This window comes from Adiantum capillus-veneris, chromosome 22 (assembly GCF_014529385.1).
Source record: "Adiantum capillus-veneris isolate H3 chromosome 22, ASM1452938v2, whole genome shotgun sequence".
NCBI lineage: Eukaryota > Viridiplantae > Streptophyta > Polypodiopsida > Polypodiales > Pteridaceae > Adiantum > Adiantum capillus-veneris.
In genome coordinates, this window is record NC_140952.1 from 137,663,257 (window position 1) to 137,681,990 (window position 18,734).

Sequence of the window (18,734 nt, forward strand, 5' to 3'; positions counted from 1 at the left end):
AACCCTCTATGAAGAGAATTGATAATCTTTCATCCTGCGGTAACTCGCGTTCCGGACATCTCTCTATACATTGTTTGAAGCGTAGCGATGCTTCCCTCACTCTCTCATCTTCTTTTTGCTTGAATGCATAGATTTGGGACACTGTGTTATGCTTGATTCCCCTTTTAGAGAACTCCACAACAAATTCTTGCAATAGTTGTTCAACGTTTGAGAAGGCATTTTTGTCCAACGGTTGGAACCAATTCAATGCTATCCCTTCCAAGGTTAAGCCAAATCCCTCATACTGTGTATGAAAAAAAAATACTTGTTCGGCTCTTAACACTTGTTTGAACAAGGATGCATGTACGTATGGATCCCTTAATCCATCATACTTCTTCTTGACACATTTGACCAATTGATATGGTCTCATTGGTTCTGGTTCAACCATGTATCTCAGCGTGTTGGGGTCTCTCACAAGGACATCCCTCGTTCCTTCTTCTCGTCTTGGAGCAAATCCTGGTGGAATCCCCTTTGATATATGCTCTAGCATCGTTTTTGGCTGAAAGTAAGTAGGAATCGGAGTACCCTTGTATATGTATCTCTCTAAGTCAATTGGATCGACAATTTTGTACTCTCTTCCATACTTATCTACCATTAGAACTTGCACTCCCTGGTCATTTGTGTATCTGAAGGCATAGAGGTTCTTGTAGTCTGTCAACTCTTCAATGATGGAATTTAAACATCTATAGAAGTTGTTTTGATCCCCAGTAGGTAACCTATAAAGGCCATCATAAGTGTAATCCATTAGAACTCTCGTGGCTTCATTGGTTTTGATGAATCTCACGTTGGGTTTGTTGATTAGAGGATGCTTCTCCTCTAAGTCTCCAACAATTTCCACTTTTTCTCTTCCAAACTCCCGCATTTTAGTTGATTGGTTTGGCTTCCAGTGAGCTACATGATCACTTGACAAATATCCATGAGCAATGCCTTGAGGTTTGGCTTGATATGATTGATAAGCCTCATGGTCTTGTCTCAACCCTCTTGTTATAGGTGTTGTAGTATTTATGGTGGTTTGTGTAGGTGGCATAGCTCTGAGTTGAGTGGGAAACCCTAATGATGGATGAGTTGTCATGTTTAAGCCTCACTCAATACTTTCATGATGATCCTTGATAAGGACACCTTGGCTTAGTGCACACAATCCCTTTTTGCCCCTGGTCAAGTCTCTAAAAAGTCAGGAATTTGTGACTTTTTGGTCTCTGGAAACTTGGTTTTGGGTACCCTAAAAGTTTGGAATTAGGAAACCTAGTAAAATTCAGCTCTAAAACTTGCTATTGCCCACAAGATTTCTTCCTAGCTATACCTGACTCAGTTTGGAGTTGTCTATCAAAAGTTAGAGCACTTTTAGTGAACTGCACTTGAAACAACACTCAAAACAGTCTCAGGACCAAAACACATAAATTTTTGTGCTTGTATCTTGGCTTCCAGAGGGTATTTTTCACTCAAACTTGAGATTTGGGATGTACTTGATGCATGATTTTTAGAACCCCTTCTGAAGATGCAATAAAGGCACAGTCAGTTGTTGGGGAGATGAGGATACTCTAGTCCAAGGGATCTCGAAAGAGAAGAAAAATCTACTTCACAAGCACCAAAGAGTAAAAAGTGCCATGGATAGAAGATACGTGGGAACGAGCTCTTATGCATGCCTACAACCTATATCTTACAGAATAGCCCATTCTAGGTGTGAATTTCTAGTGAAATTTACACGAGGATGTTCGTGTGGACTCACAGCACAGCATACTCCGTTTTCACTTTTTTACCAACAGTAAATATTTTTTACCACAGTAAATATTTTTTACTTACAGTAAATATTTTTCACCTACATGGTAAATACAAATCACTTTTTACCTACAGTAACTTTTTTTACCCATGGTAAATATTTTTTACTGCACCATAAGTATTTGGTAGGTAATAGTTCACTGTTACTAGAAGCAGTGATTGGGCATCAACAATGCAGTTATAGGAGGAGAAAAGGGGAAAATCTTATGGTAAAGGTGATTCAACAGGGATAAAGACTTTTGAGTTGAAAAGAGACATGCTGATTTTTTCAAAGAACACATGTCAAAAGAAGCCATGGTTGAGGATTTTTTGAGAATTTGATATTCAGGAGGACCCAGCTGCCACCTCCCCCCCGCAAGTCCCCCCTGACATGTGCAGAACCTCCAGTTTCCACATCCACCTTACCTGCTCTTAAATGCTGGTCAAGGCCTTATCCCCATGTGTCACAATCAGAAAAATCAGCATTTACCCTCCCCTCTCACATCACTCTAGAGAATATCTTGATGGTGACATATCAGGTGACCTCAATCTGTTGACCACCCTAAGCAAAAAGTAACCCCAAGCAGCGGATTTAAGCATGTTTATCCCTAATCCTAAACCCTCTCAGAAACCTATATAAGGAGGCCTTCTCTCACTCAAAACCAACACTTCACCCACTTCACCAAGCAACGAAGCTATGACGACACTGCTCACAACGAGGAGCTATGGATGGAGCTCTACTCTCTCTCCCTCTCTCTCTCTCCCTCTAGTATGCTACATTACTAGCCCTAAAACCTAAATAAGGAGTCTTCTCTCATGCTCCATGGCCACCATCCTCGCCATCATTCTCTAAGGTATTGATGTGTTGCTAGTAGGATCATACCTACTTGCTGGGTTGATTGTTTTTGACAAGGGATTATGCCATCCTTGGCTTGCTTCTCTATATCCTTGTTATGTATGATCAGATGCCGTTGTATTGTTAAGCTGATGTCTTGTGTATATATATGCTACATAAGGTCCCTAAGCTTCGTTTCTATGTGTTTTTCCATATGTTTTGATTCCATCATAATGCCAGAAGTCTCACTTGCCTATGTGCACTATGTGTGAGGTCCCTAAACCTCGTAATTTAGGGTGGTGCCCCCTTTGTTTTGTTCTTTTCTTGTTTGCATGAGGCGTGGTTTGTGGAGTGTGCACGAGTACAGAGGCCACCCGATTGCATTGCTCTTTTTTCCGCCATCATTTTGGTGCCCCCACTGAGGAGGGCTACACAGACCTTCAGTTTACAAGCAATGAAGATGTGCAATCTACAACATGGACGAATGGCGTGAGGAGTTTGCTAATTGGAGAACAGAAGAGGAGGAGGCTTTAGAGGCCTTAAAAGCTTTCATCGAGGTCTTGTTACCAGGTTGCAGTGTCATTGAAATTCAAGAAGTAAGTTCTTCTACATGCCTTGTTCGTGATCGTCGCCAACGAAGGAGAGTGAGAAGAAGAGCTTGATATACCTCTCCTCTCAACCTATGAGTGCTCCAGAAACCTCCAACGCACACGAGCTTGAAATATTCTACATCAACATACACGAAGGTACTGTGACACACATTAAGGGAAGAGAAAGCATCACCAGACCTCTCTTTCCTGAGGAGCCGACTAAGAGGAGGAAGATCACCTCTACACCTAAGTGGCCCAAGGCCGCAGCGCGTGCTCAAGCGTAAGGTAACATTTGGCTTAATCTCATTAATAAGGGATTACATGACCACTACAGGCAAGAAAAAGGCTAGTGAGCAACCAACTTCAACCTCCAACTTGCAACCACGACTCTCACCCCTAAATCCTCCTGAAGCAAAGAGACGAAGGCTTGCCTACAAGATTGCCGCCCGTCTGCGAGTGCTCCCAGTGCACTTTCTGAATCCAGACACCACCAATCCCAAGACAACCTCTTGTCCGCGTGAAGATCACTTTGGATATTGTCCAAAGTGCTTTGGAGACCGGGTGAAAAGCCTCCCTGCCCTACCTTTGCTGCTAATTTTCAAGAAGTTATCTAAGGAAACTATCTTAGTTGATGATGTGTTGCACATTAATGGTGTCACTTTCATTCGTCATGCTGATTATGGTAATAGCATCTAATTGTTGCTTGCTAAAAGGCTCAACATTGTACAAAGTGTTGCCATCACGCCTTACGTCTTCACAGATGAATAAGGAAGAGTCGAAGTGATCCGAGGTGCTGACCTTCTGTGGCTGATCAGGCTCATTGGTCCCAAGGTGGTGCAACTAAGCTAGGCTCTTGTGTGTAAGTATGGATGCCAATAATGAGAATGATGATCCCCGCATGTTTCCTTTCCATTTTGTGCGTCATATCCGTGTGAATATTTGTATTGATAGAAAAATATTTTATCAGCAAAGAATAGCCCTGTTGTTTGGAGCCGAGAGACTTGGGGAAATCTTGTGCTCTCCTCATCCTGTCATTCTACCCTTACTAGACTATTACCATTCCTTTGATGTGTCGATCTTCATCCTATTTTGAGCTAAGTTGTGCTAAAGCTCCAAATTGTAATTACCATACTCTATTTTAAAATAAATTGGAGCTGTTTGTGTAATTGTTTACTCTCTCACTTATGGCCTTCCCTAATTTTTATGGTAAGCCTGGGGAGGTTGCTCCAGACTTTTTGGATAATTTGGAAATGGCCTTTCTGGTATCGAGAAGGGATGACGAAGCTACTAAGTTAAAGGCCTTTCCTTTGGTCTTGAGGGAAGGTGCAAAATTATGGTATCAAACTTTGGCACCTGAAGAAAGAAGAGACTAGGAGTCCTTAAAGATGGCCTTCATCGAAGAATTTCGCCGCCATGAGCCTCCAGAGGAGATATGGAGACAGCTCTTAGAGCTACGCCAAACATCACCCAATGACTATAGAAGCTATGAAGGAAATTTTTCCAACCTGTGGGAGAAATGGTGTGCATCACTAGGTGAAGGAGAAAGGGCGCCAGAATGCCTAAAGAAGGACTATTTCCTGGCAGGGCTTTACCCCATCCTTCGAGAAAAGGTAAAAGGTAAATTCCCAGATACCTTTGATAAAGCTATGACTTACGCAAGGGAGAAGGATAGGAAGTTAAAATTCCAAGCTCAACTACAAGGGGGAATGGAGCCTCCACCGCTAGCTCAACCTACGGCAAGGGTAGTAGCAGGGACAGGAGCAGCAGACCAAGAGTCCTCTCAACAAGAATTACTTCAACAAATCACCAATCAACTAGAGAGCCTGTCCATCAATCTGGTTCAAGGTGTAAGGGCTCCCCAGCCAGGAAATGAACGAAATAGACAAGAAGGACAAAGGCAAGCACGTGAGTACATTTGCTACAACTGTGGAGAGGTAGGTCATGGCATGTATTATTTCCCCCATCCACGACGCTATCAAGGAAATGGTAATCAAAGACGGCCTCCTCGCCAGCAAGTCACTCCTCCTCGAGCTAGGCCACTAAATGGACAAAATGCACACGTGGCTCCACCAATCCAAATATTGAGACCCCCTCCTCCACCACCACAAGCACCAGCAGAGATTCCTCCACTACCATCGGGAGGGGAGGACAGAGCTGTCTATGTCATAAGTCTTGACAATTGTAAGGATAAAGGGAAAGAAAAAATGGAGGAAGTTGTTGCCATGCCAATAAAGAGAGTTAGGAGACAAAGAACTGATGAAATGGAAGCTTCAGAGCCGGATAAAGGGAATGAGGGTTCCTCCCAAGTGATAGGAGACAAGAAAAGGAAGAGTAGGTCAAGGAGGCACATAGGAGTAGAAGACTTTCCACTTGGGGTAGGATCCATACCTTATGACCTGGTAGCAGATGTGAGTAAGCAAGGACCAAATATTTCATGGCAGCAACTCCTCCACCTTTCCCCAAAGATGCGTAGAACCTGGTCTAATATGGTCAGCACTAGGAGGGCTAAGGCAAAGTTAGTTGGGTCTATTAGTGCAAGAGGCATGAAGGATATCGTGCCAGTCATTGATGCAGAGATTAAGAGTCAGCGAGTCTCCAATGTGTACGTAGATGGTGGAGCCGAGATTTGTGTTATGACAGAGAAATTAATGCACAGGTTGGGTTTGGAAGTAAACGAGCAAACTTCCTTACAAGCTAAGATGGAAAATGATGTAAGGGTGGCTTGTGTGGGAAAGGTTAATGGAGTGAAGGTTTCAGCTTTTGGTGTTGCAATCCCAATTGATGCTTATGTGATCCCAACTAAGGGGGAGGGCTATCCGCTAATCCTTGGAAGACCTTGGCTTATGGCTATGAAAGCTAGGAAAGATTGGGAGACAGGTTCCCTTGAGTTGCGACCAAATCATAAGGTAGGTGGCAAGCAACAAAAAATTGTGTATGACATGAAGCAGGGTAGACAACAAGACCTAGAGATGGAGACTTCTATGGATGAATGGAGCACAAGCAGCTGATCTTCATCTGAGGATGAGTCATCTGAGGAGGATGCTAGCTCTTTGGAAGTCATGGGTATAATACTGCGAAACCCAGAAGGAGAAGGTGGTCAAGACTCTCTAAACAAGGAAGAAGCCACAGGCTTAGAGGAGATGCTAGCTAAGGACCTACTAGAAGAAGAGAGAGAACCCTATTTGCAGGTACTAAAGAAGCATGCTGGCCTCTTTATAACTGATTACGAGCACATTAAAGGAGTGACGGTAACCCAACACCATATCCAATTAAAGGAAGGTGCCAAACCAGTGGTGCAAAGGCTAAGGAGATTAGGGCTAGTGCAACAAGATGAACTCTTAAAAGAAGTAAAAAGATTACTCAAGGCAGGATTTATCTACCCAGTGGAAGATTCTGAGTGGGTGTCTCCAGTTGTGGTAGCACCAAAGAAAAATGGGAAGTGGAGGGTATGTGTGGATTACAAGCCTCTAAACGCAGCCACAAAAAGGGAACATTTTCCTTTGCCTTTTCAAGATGAAATACTAAATGAAGTGGCTGGTCATGAAAGGTACACAGTGTGTGATGGGTACTCAGGCTACTTCCAAATCAGAATTGCAGATGAAGACCAAAGAAAGACTACCTTCATAACACCTTGGGGGTGTTTTGCTTATAGAGTTATGCCTTTTGGTTTAACTAATGCCCCAGCTACTTTCCAGAGGTTTATGAACTTAGTGTTTCAACCTCACTTTGGTAAGTCCATACGAGTCTTCATTGAATATTTTTGCATTTACAGCTCTAGGGAAGTACATCTGTCCAAGGTTGATGAAGGTTTCACCCGTCTGGCCCAATTGGGTGGGCAATTGAATGAAGACAAGTGCCACATAGGTGAGAGCAAGGTCACTCTACTAGGCCATGTTGTGTCTCAAGATGGTATTGAGGCTGACCCTGAAAAGGTAAAGACATCGTTAGCTTTACCTACTCCTTCAAACGTGAAGCAACTAGTCTCCTTCATTCAAAAGGTTCGCTACATGGGACGATTCATACATCTCCTTTCTCAGGAAATCTATCCTTTGCAGCAGCTCACTAAACACACTACATTGACATGGAGCGAGGAGGGTGAAAGGTGCTTTCAAGAAGTTAAAACCATTTTGAGCTCATTGCCTGTCATCCTACAACCCACATGGGGTGAATTATTCTATGTAAATCCTAGTGTAGGTCCAGAAGCTCTAGGAGCTATCTTGATGCAAAAAGACTCAAAGACGTCTCTCATGAGACCAGTCTACTTCTCTAGTAGAGTGATGACAGTTGCTGAAAAGGGTTTCAGCGCAACTGAGCAATTGGTGCTAGCTCTTAAGTTTGCAGTGGAGAAGTTTCGGGCTTACTTACTTCCGAGACAATTTGTGGTGATCACAACTGAGGAGGTTTTTCCATATGCCCTACAACACATGGAATTGTCTCAAAGAATAGCAAAGTGGGTGGTGCAGCTTCAAGAGTTTGACTACACACTACAAGTAGAGGATTCCACCCGTGCTTGTTTGGCAGATGTCCTCACACAAAGGTGTTATGAGAAGTCCAAGAAAGAGGCACCTAGTAAGGTACCGCCTATCCCGGAGCCTGAAGTTCTACTGGGAGCACACAGTCTGTATTTTGATGGGGCTTACAAGAGGACCAAAGACAAGGCATCAGCAAGCATAGTAATATTAGGTCCAGAGAAGGAGAAGATCTTTGCAAAAGGGTTTCATCTAAAAGAGGTTCATTCTAACAATGAGGCAGAGTACCATGCCCTTGTTTTAGGGTTGCAATGTTGTCTTTCTCATGGCATCACAAAGCTAAATGTTTTTGGTGACTCCATGTTGATTTTTAAGCAAATGGTTGGTGTATGGGCCTGTAAAAATGACAAATTGTCTGTTAAGATGAGGGAAGCAAAGGCCTTGTTGAAGGGCTTTAAAGAAGTTCGAGTGCACTTTGTACCTAGAGATCAAAATCGAGAAGAAGATGCCTTAGCAGGTGAAGAACTACAAACTCTCATAGTAGGTGCTATCCTTGTGAAAAGTCCTTTATACCAGGGAAAGGAGGAGCTGCATGATTTACTTTACTTTCTTGAGCATTGTGAAGCACCCTCTGGTATGAGTAAAAGTGAACGTAGGTGGTTGGCAAAAAAGGCTACCAGCTATAGCTTAGTGAATGACGACTTGTATTGTAGAGGGAAAGATGTTGTCTTAAGGAGAGTTCCTGCATCCCAAGAGATAAAGGATATTTTGTTTAGTTGTCATGAAGGTGTGTGTGGGGGCCACTTTGCACAAGAGATTACTAGTAGAAAGATTTTACAAGCAGGGTTCACGTGGCCAAGCCTCCATCGAGATGTACAACATTGGTGCCGCACATGTGAGGTTTGCTAAAAAGCTGGACCAAGGCATCTTACCCATGAAAATCAGCATCCAATCAAAACCTATGGGCCATTTGAAAAATGGGGGATAGATGCAATAGGGCCACTACCTTGCACTCAATCAGGGAAGGAATACATCATTATGGGGGTGGAGTACATGACCAGATGGGCAGAAGCTCGTCCCACAAAGCGCATCACAGCCAAGGACGTGAGTGATTTCATTTTTGAATGCCTTTGTTGCCGTTTTGGCACACCTTTGGAGATTCTCTCGGATAGGGGACCGGGATTTCGAGCTGATTTAGTCGGGCAATTGATGAGCAAGTTAAAAATCAAGCGCAAGCACTCTACACCATACTACCCTCAATGCAATGGTCTTGTGGAAAAGGTAAATGGTCTTATATGTAAAATCATCACTAAGCAAGTGCATTTACATCCTAAGGCATGGGACAAACACCTAGATGCAGCACTTTGGGCCTACAGAACATCCTTTAAAACATCCTTGGGGTATACACCTTTTCACTTGGTTTACGGGCAAGAGGCACTATTGCCTATAGAAGTGGAGCTAGCGAGCCTCCGAGTTCTAAAAGCACATCAAGAGGATAGTCAAGAGAAGCAGGTGGAAGGAAGAATCATCGATTTGGAGAGGTTAGGGCTAGATCGAGAGTCAGCAGTGAAGTACTATGCAGCCCAGGCAGAGAAGAAACGAAAGAAGTTCAATAGCAACCTTGTCAAGAAAGGTATCAAGGAAGGTTCTTTAGTGCTCAGATACGACAATCGCTTTGATCGCAGGAAGGATGGTAAGTTCTTGCTTAAGTGGGAAGGCCCTTTTGTAGTGATACAGAGGTTCTCAAATGGTAGTTACCAACTAGGTGACCTAGATGGTAAGGTACATCAGACGCCGGTAAATGGTTGGCGATTGAAGGCCTACCAATGTCATCTTTCACAGCCATATGCTGGTGAAATCAATGCTAAGGATGGTTCAGAGGAGAGCTCATCATATTCGAGCTCCAACTAAGGTAACAATCATGTACATAGTCGTTTCAAAAAAAAAAAAAAAAAAAAAGAGAAGAAAAAAAGAAAAAAAGAGAATGCTACCAGTGAAAGCGGATATTGACAATGGATGGGGTATGGCTTTCAAGGGTCTATGAGACTAGTTGTTAGTCATGGATGGATACAATTATTCATCAGAAAGGACTAAACAGGGTGCATCAGTCAAAAAAGAAGTAACATGGCAAATTCAATTGGTACCAGGTGGGTAAGTGTTCAAGAGAACCCTATTGTAGCACAACCTACAGCTAGAGGCATCAAATACCTCTAGCTTAAGGGGGAGGGCTATATGATGCATGGTTTTTAGGACCCCTTCTGAAGATGCAATAAAGGCACAGTCAGTTGTTGGGGAGATGAGGATACTCTAGTCCAAGGGATCTCGAAAGAGAAGAAAAATCTACTTCACAAGCACCAAAGAGTAAAAAGTGCCATGGACAGAAGATACGTGGGAACGAGCTCTTATGCATGCCTACAACCTATATCTTACAGAATAGCCCATTCTAGGTGTGAATTTCTAGTGAAATTTACACGAGGATGTTCGTGTGGACTCACAGCACAGCATACTCAGTTTTCACTTTTTTACCGACAGTAAATATTTTTTACCTACAGTAAATATTTTTCACCTACATGGTAAATACAAATCACTTTTTACCTACAGTAACTTTTTTTACCCATGGTAAATATTTTTTACTGCACCATAAGTATTTGGTAGGTAACAGTTCACTGTTACTAGAAGCAGTGATTGGGCATCAACAATGCAGTTACAGGAGGAGAAAAGGGGAAAATCTTATGGTAAAGGTGAGTCAACAGGGATAAAGACTTTTGAGTTGAAAAGAGACATGCTGATTTTTTCAAAGAACACATGTCAAAAGAAGCCATGGTTGAGGATTTTTTGAGAATTTGATATTCACGAGGACCCAGCTGCCACCTCCCCCCCGCAGGTCCCCCCTGACATGTGCAGAACCTCCAGTTTCAACAGCCACCTTACTCTTAAATGCTGGTCAAGGCCTTATCCCCATGTGTCACAATCAGAAAAATCAGCATTTACCCTCCCCTCTCACATCACTCTAGAGAATATCTTGATGGCGACATATCAGGTGACCTCAATCTGTTGACCACCCTAAGCAAAAAGTAACCCCAATCAGCGGATTTAAGCATGTTTATCCCTAATCCTAAACCCTCTCAAAAACCTATATAAGGAGGCCTTCTCTCACTCAAAACCAACACTTCACCCACTTCACCAAGCAACGAAGCTATGACGACATTGCTCACAACGAGGAGCTATGGATGGAGCTCTACTCTCTCTCCCTCTCTCTCTCTCTCCCTCTAGTATGCTACATTACTAGCCCTAAAACCTAAATAAGGAGTCTTCTCTCATGCTCCATGGCCACCATCCTCGTCATCATTCTCTAAGGTATTGATGTGTTGCTAGTAGGATCATACCTACTTGCTGGGTTGATTGTTTTTGACAAGGGATTATGCCATCCTTGGCTTGCTTCTCTATATCCTTGTTATGTATGATCAGATGCCGTTGTATTGTTAAGCTGATGTCTTGTGTATATATATGCTACATAAGGTCCCTAAGCTTCGTTTCTATGTGTTTTGCCATATGTTTTGATGCCATCATAATGCCAGAAGTCTCACTTGCCTATGTGCACTATGTGTGAGGTCCCTAAACCTCTTAATTTAGGGTGGTGCCCCCTTTGTTTTGTTCTTTGCTTGTTTGCATGAGGCGTGGTTTGTGGAGTGTGCACGAGTACAGAGGCCACCCGATTGCACTGCTCTTTTTCCCGCCATCAGTACTCAAGTAGGTCTACAAACTTATGAAGTCCGATACTCTCACTATGTAGAGGTACACCGATCGCGATCGTTGACCCCATGTCACAGATTTGGAAGATTTTTGCACAGTAGCTAGACCTTGATGTCTTGATACCAAGTGTCTTTGTATTTTTGAATTTGGAGATGTTTTGACCAATGAAAACCCAAATCCCATGTGGTTTTGCGGTTATTGGCCTGATTGTGTAACTGGGACTTTTGACCACTTTCTTTTGCTTTTTTGACCTTGCTCCTTTTGGAAAATATGTTGCACTAGATGTCAGCTACCTACTCATAAATTTTCATTCCAAAATGTCACTGAGGTACACCGATCGCGATCGTAGTTTCAGCTCCTTTTTGCATGAAATTTTAGGAGTTGATAGACATGGGTATGATTAGTCTATTCCCAAACCCATTTTGCATTTGGATCACAAAAACTTGAATTTTCTCAAAATTTTGGTCTGAAGGATCAGTGATCAGTGTTGCCCTATTTGACAACTGTCTTTTGGTTTTTTGACCCTGGTTCTTTTGAGAAAGTTGTTTGTCTAGTCATCAGCTACCTACTCACCAAGTCTCAACTCAAAATGTCAGTATGGTACACCGATCACGATCGTACTTTTGAGCCCAAATTGGATGAAACTTGTGGATATGGTAGACAATGATGTGTACAATCTACTCCCCAAATCTTTTTGAATTTGGACAAGAAAAAGTCACGTTTTCACCAGATCTTGGTCTGCTGCAGTGGTTTCCTGACTGTCTGCTGTTTTTGGCTATTTTGGTGATTTTTTGGATTTTGAAAACTCCTGGTATCTTATATAACCTAGGTGTATGTGTGGGTAAAGTCTGGTCAAAATCTGGCACTGAGGTACACCGATCGCGATCGTAGTTCTGAGCCCAAATTGGATGAAACTTCACCAGCTTGTTAACTAGGCTATTTTAAGACTACCTGCCAGACACTTTTGTTTTTGGACTCAAAAAAGTCAAGAATTTACCATTTCTTGGTTGGAAGTGTCTGTTTTCCAGAATCTGTCAGTTTGATCTGATTTTGATTTTTGTTTTGGGATTTTAAAGCTATCTGGGGTTGTCCTGTGTATAGGCTATCCCTCTGTATGCTTTCTTCTCAATTTTGATGTATTTTGGTCTACTGGAAGTCAATTTCTATGCCAGTTTAGCAGTTTTTTACTCGGATCTGTATTCAGTGGTTTTGACCTGTTTTTTGTGGTTTTTGACCCTAGTTTCTTTAGACTTTTATGTTTGTATACACCTGAGGATCCCACAGATGAAATCTGGTTAAAATCTGGCACTTAGGCACACCGATCGCGATCGTAGTTTGGAGCCCAAATTAGACCAAATTTGGCATGCTTGTAGACACTGATGTTTTAAGGCTATCCCCCAAGTCTTTTTGCATTTGGATCACCAAAAGTCAAGATTTTGCAGTTTCTGGGTCTATCAGGCTAGTTTTACCCAAGTGGCCTGATTTCCTTGATTTTTGATGTTTTTGGGTGTTGTTGCTTTAGACAAACTTGTTCAGAATCTTATCAGGAAGGCACATGTCAAATCTTGTACAATTCTGAGACTGAAGTACACCAATCGCGATCGTAGTACCTGGGCCAAATCTGATGAAATTTTTTCTGCTCCCTCTGACAAGTGTTTCCTAGTGTTTGGTGCTACCACTTTGTGATTTGAATCAATTTCAGCTCTGTTTGGTCAGATTTTCAAAATTTCAGAGTCTTATGGCCTTTTTGCCAAAGTTATGGTTTTTTGGTTTCTCGACTCTAACTTTTACCCCAAATCTGACTGGAAAGTGATTTACTTATCCTACTCCTAAGTACAGAAATGAAATAACATAAGAAAATGAATCAAACAAAACAAACAGGATAAAAAATGGATGATGGATCAGTACTCAATCGATACAAATAAATTTGAAGAGAAAAAATGCTTAAAGCAACCTCACTCACAACTCCCTATATCTCTCAAGAGTAGATCTAGCCACTCCACCGACCCTAGACTCCACTAAGCACTAAACCCCTGTCTAGATGCTTCACTGAAATGTAAATGGAATGGAAATTATCTTTTGGAACAATAAGAAAACTCTGAATACGCACTCGTTCACTCATCACCTAAGATTCATTCCCCAGCAACGGTGCCAATGTTTGCAGGTCGTCGCGACGGATGTCCATAGCATGGCTCTCAAGCATCCACATAAAATTATCGATATAAGGGAAGGGCCTCGGATGAGGCATGGAAACTCACTAGGGTGTCAATCCTAATGAAGTGAACTTGAAGAGATGCAACTACTAACTCTACAAGCAAATCAATCACACTAAAGCCAAGTAATCTGCCTATGTCGTTCTACATAGCTCTACAGTCATCACGCCCATTCACCATGCAAATCATATCGGAATCGCACAGAACTTCAAGGGAAGCTACAGGGGACTATCAGGAACATATCCTATCACTTTCACAGCATTCTGTAGAGGTACAACGATCACGATCGTTCGTCGCACAGTACGCAAAAACAGTAAACGAATGATCCTAAAGGGTCGTTTTTAGGTCCCTAAAGCCTCTCCTAGGGTCAAAACAACATAAAATACGCATATAAACACTCAAAACAGCGATTTAAGGCCTAAACGGACGCTTTTGACACCTTCACCGAATCTTGAATGCTTACACTTGAATGAAAGAGCAGAGTAAGAGGAACACAATGCAAGAAACAATACTGAATTTGGATTACCGTAGCCACAGAAGCGATGATTACAAGTTGGAGCAAAGAGGTAGCTCTCTGTACGTAACGCAGTAGTCCCTTATCTTCAAAAAATAATCTCCCCTTTCCCACTAACCTTAGTGTATTATATACCTAGGGCTTTCTAAAGTGGCCGGCGGCCAACTTCTCATGGACCTTTACATACATCATTGGAAAAATTACATCTTTGACTCAGACTTGACATAGGCGATTGTCATTAGACTTTTACAAGGTTTGATGTATTAAACATCGGAAAAATAATGTGACCACATCAAAACTTTGGCCGGTTGACCCAACAGGTGCCTTGGCTAGGTGGGCACTTGTATGTTGTTATCACCTCCAAACAGGGCTTGTCCCCTATCATGTAGGTATCCTTGTTGAATCTTGGAACACCTTAAGCCCCTCAAGCTTGGGGAAGGTTCCCACCTCAATCTCAGCCCTAGCACCTCAAGCACCTTAGTCATCAAGCACGATAAGCACCTCAATCACATTAGTCAACAAGCATGACAAGAACCTCAATCACCTTAGTCATCAAGCACCTTTGTCCGCAAGCACGACAAGAACCTTAAGCTTGGGCCAGGTTCCCACCTCAAGCACATCCCTAGCTTGCCTAAGGTCAAACGACTTTTAACACTAGCCTTTGGAGGTCTTTAATGAAGATAACCCTAAGGTGTTTAAGCTCCATAATCTAGCCTTTCTCTCCATAATCTGACCATCTCTCATTTGGACCCTTTTACCCTGGTCCTGTGTTGAGATAGATCCATAAGCACATGTCTATATTCTAACCCTTGTTCCTGTCTATTCTCCTACATTAAATGATCAGTTTAATATGAGAAAATAATTTTGGCTAATTAGATATTAAATTTTATGGCATGCAGTCCATGTGGATTGTCCCCAAGGTGTCAAACGGTCCAATTGGACCATTTGTGAGGGGGCACCTCTCCCTCTCCCCCTTTTTACACTCCCCCCTCTCCCTAACTCTTTGCTCTCTCTCTCTCTCTCTCTCTCTCTCTCTCTCTCTCTCTCTCTCTCTCTCTCTCTCTCTCTCTCTCTCCTTTGTGGCACTTTCATGAATCATCAAGGTGGCTTAGACCTTGCATGTCTTTGCTAGCTTAGATCTTGTGGAAGTGAGTGTAATTTATAGTATGTATGCATTGGATGACTCAAATATATTTTGTTTAACATTTAATCCACTCTTATGATGCACAATATAGGAGAAGTTCACTAAAATCTATCACCATAAAGCATAGAACTTGCTTACAAAAGATATAAGGGAGTAATTCTCAAGAGAACAATACAAAGAAGACTATGGCATGGCTCTAGGTTCCACAGAGAACTTCTTCATTAAAAATGGGTTGGAAATTGTCCTCATTGTGTGTCTAGAGAACAAAATATATTTCTTTTGAAAGTGTATTTCATGCGTGGATTGGAGAGAGAAAGGTTAAAAAATGACTCCCTTCAGAGTATCTAAAGTTACACATACATATATATATCAGCCATGCAGAGTGAGTATTCCTTGCATTTGAATGAATTGGTTTTTTCACAAATTGATTTGATGTTATATATCCTCCACATTTTAGGAAATATTGTTTAGTGGACATATTAGCCAAGGACAATGTTGCAATGACCAAGGAACTGGTTTTGACAAAGAGAAGCCATGCTTGCCGTGGCTAAGAATGCATGTCTACTGGTGGAAGTTGGCAAGATGAGTATTGTAACATTTGAGAATAAAAATCTATATGTGAGTGTAATGTTGCTAATGCTTCTTGTGCATGGATATATTGAGCTTGGTTGAGAAGATGGAGGCCAAAAATTCAATAGAAAAAAGGATCCATGCATGTGCTGCGTACAATTATGGCATGCCTCTTGAAGAGGCATTGCAAGATTGTACTTTGGAAAAGAATTTATGGGGTGAAAGTTAGCCATATAGGATACACATAATGGAGAGGATCAACTACACTATGCATGCACAATGTGATTCTTACTACAAAGGTATTTAACTATTACGTTTTATGTATATATATGATATATGTTGTATGTTTTAGTCAATGAGCTCAATACTGTATCTTGTAGATGGCAAATGTATGTCCTCACAAAAATCTCATGATGCCCATACCCAAAGCATCCTAGTAATGGGTGGGTGGAGAGGAGAGTGGGATCTGTCAATGTGGTGTTTCTTGAAAAAAGAGTGGAAGAATACAATGCTAATTTATATCCTTTTTATGAAAAGAACATTGTATGCATTGGTGTTCAGTGCTCTCACTATATATTTGACTTGCAATACTACACAAGCCGGCAAGGAAAAGGGGAAGAGCTTGAGCATCACCCTCAATTAGCCTCACGATGCCCTTTCTTCTAGCATTGCAAGGGGATGTCCAAGCCCAAACACAATAGTAGGAGGACCATCGAGTGGAAAGAAGAGAGTTCAAGCAGTCATTGAAAAATTGGATAAGTCATCAAAAGAGTAATACATTGAAAAGAGAAAACAACAAGGTGGTGGTTCAAATTCTGAGAAGGGTAACTCCGAGAAATACTCAAAACTAGGTAAGTAGAGTCTATTGCAAGGTTCAAGGTCTAGGGGCTCAATATGTACCATCTCCAAGACAAACTAATAGAGCAAGTTTATCCACCCTTATTCAAATAATTGTGCAAGGCCTTTTGATATGCTTGGTTTCTTTCTACATGATAAGAACTACAAATAGAAGATAATGCATGATTTTTAAATCAAACTGATTTCCAAAAATTGAGTATGTTTCTCATGTAAGGCACTCTTGGCACACTTGTATGCACACATGGTAGAAATTTGGATTACTTGAGTGGTTTCCCTATATCTTGCAGTTCTCACAGATGTAGACCATCTATGGATGGTTCTTTTTGGACCAGTAAGTAGCTTTGAGTGAGTTTATGGTGTACTTATGTCTATTTGCTAAACCTAATTCATTGGATACTCATTGCAACTTTTTTGCATATAGGAGCCTGCAAGTAATCCATTGTTTTGTAGACTCCCTTTCTTACACTAGCCAAATGGACCTTGATTGGTGTCTTGGAGGAGAAGGTGACTTGTGTGGATGGACTCACCAATACACTACAAAGTGATCACTAGTATTGGTGGCACCCTATTGATATGCATTCTATGCAGAGCTCATGGAGAGTGTACTCACCAGAACAAGAAGAAAGATGTGAAGGCAAAGGAAACATATCAACGCATTCTCTCAGGTTTGTAACGTTGAGGAATTATATGACCCCATTCTACATGATTGTAACATTATGGAACGTTCCCTCTTCCATACTCTTTCCATACATTCCTCTTTTTTTACCACATTTGCCTATCTCATGATTTCTATACAATGGTCAAAGCAATATCCTTGACCTCTTCCACCTCCCAACATATGCACACTAGGGTTCTTCATAAGACCTACCACCTCTTGCATATCACTATGAAGAGAATCAACAACATCTAATGTAGTACCACATACTCCATAGATCACCTATTCATTATGCGCTATCAGTGCATACGGTTAGATCATACTCCTCATTTCAGCTTTAGGATCCATCTTTATTCAAGCTGATTTAGATGTTGCATCTTCCAATCTTTATTCTTTTCCATTTTGATTGAATTATCAAATGTATTTCGTTGATTCAACTCTACCTTCACTAGTCTTCAATCTTTCAAGAGACTTGTTCCTCTTTGGTTGCCTTAACTCTACCTTCACTACTCTTCAAGATTTCAAGAAACCTTTTCTTCTTGAACAAAATGGGAGGGTTTTAGGGATTAGGGAGTTTTAGATAGTGTTTCATTCATGGTAATAACATGATAATCACAAGATTAATCACACAATGGATATTAAAATAGAGTGTAGAGGCACATTATAGAGTGTTAGCCAAGGCATCTTATTTGGCATCGTAGATGACATCATAAGAGGCTCCAAATCACTAGAGATATTGTGGATATGATTTTACATGCTTTTACTTAGTGTAGGTGAGTTTTCACCATCCAAAACTGCCCCTCTAGGTACCTTCATAATTTATATCCCCTCCTAGGTACTAATGTTTCTTTTCCAAATGCTGAAAAATGATTCCTACTGCCTAGGAATCCAATAGACTAGGGATGGTGCATACCAAAATAAAGCCCATAAACCTAACAACCCTCCTCTTGGACTTTAGATTATGGCATTTAACAACTCTAACATACTCTAATCCAGGAGCTTACATCTTCAATCCAAGAGACCATACAAAAAATATCATTTCAATCTAGGAGAGCCACTTCAATCTAAAATCCAAGAGGAAAACCACTCTGATCTAGGAGCCACCATAAGTATCTAGCCCAAGAGCATGCAAAAAGAAACAAAATTCCTCCCCTTAAAATCCTTTTGACAAGTTTGGGACCAAGCTAATCCAAGCTTATACCAATATGACTTCACTACAAGAGATAGAGGTCTATGTCACTACCATTGTCTATCCTCCATTTTAGTTTATCTTTGTCTTTTGACTCTAATGCTTTATCTATCTTGATGATATTGCTACTACCCTAGATTTCTCATGAGC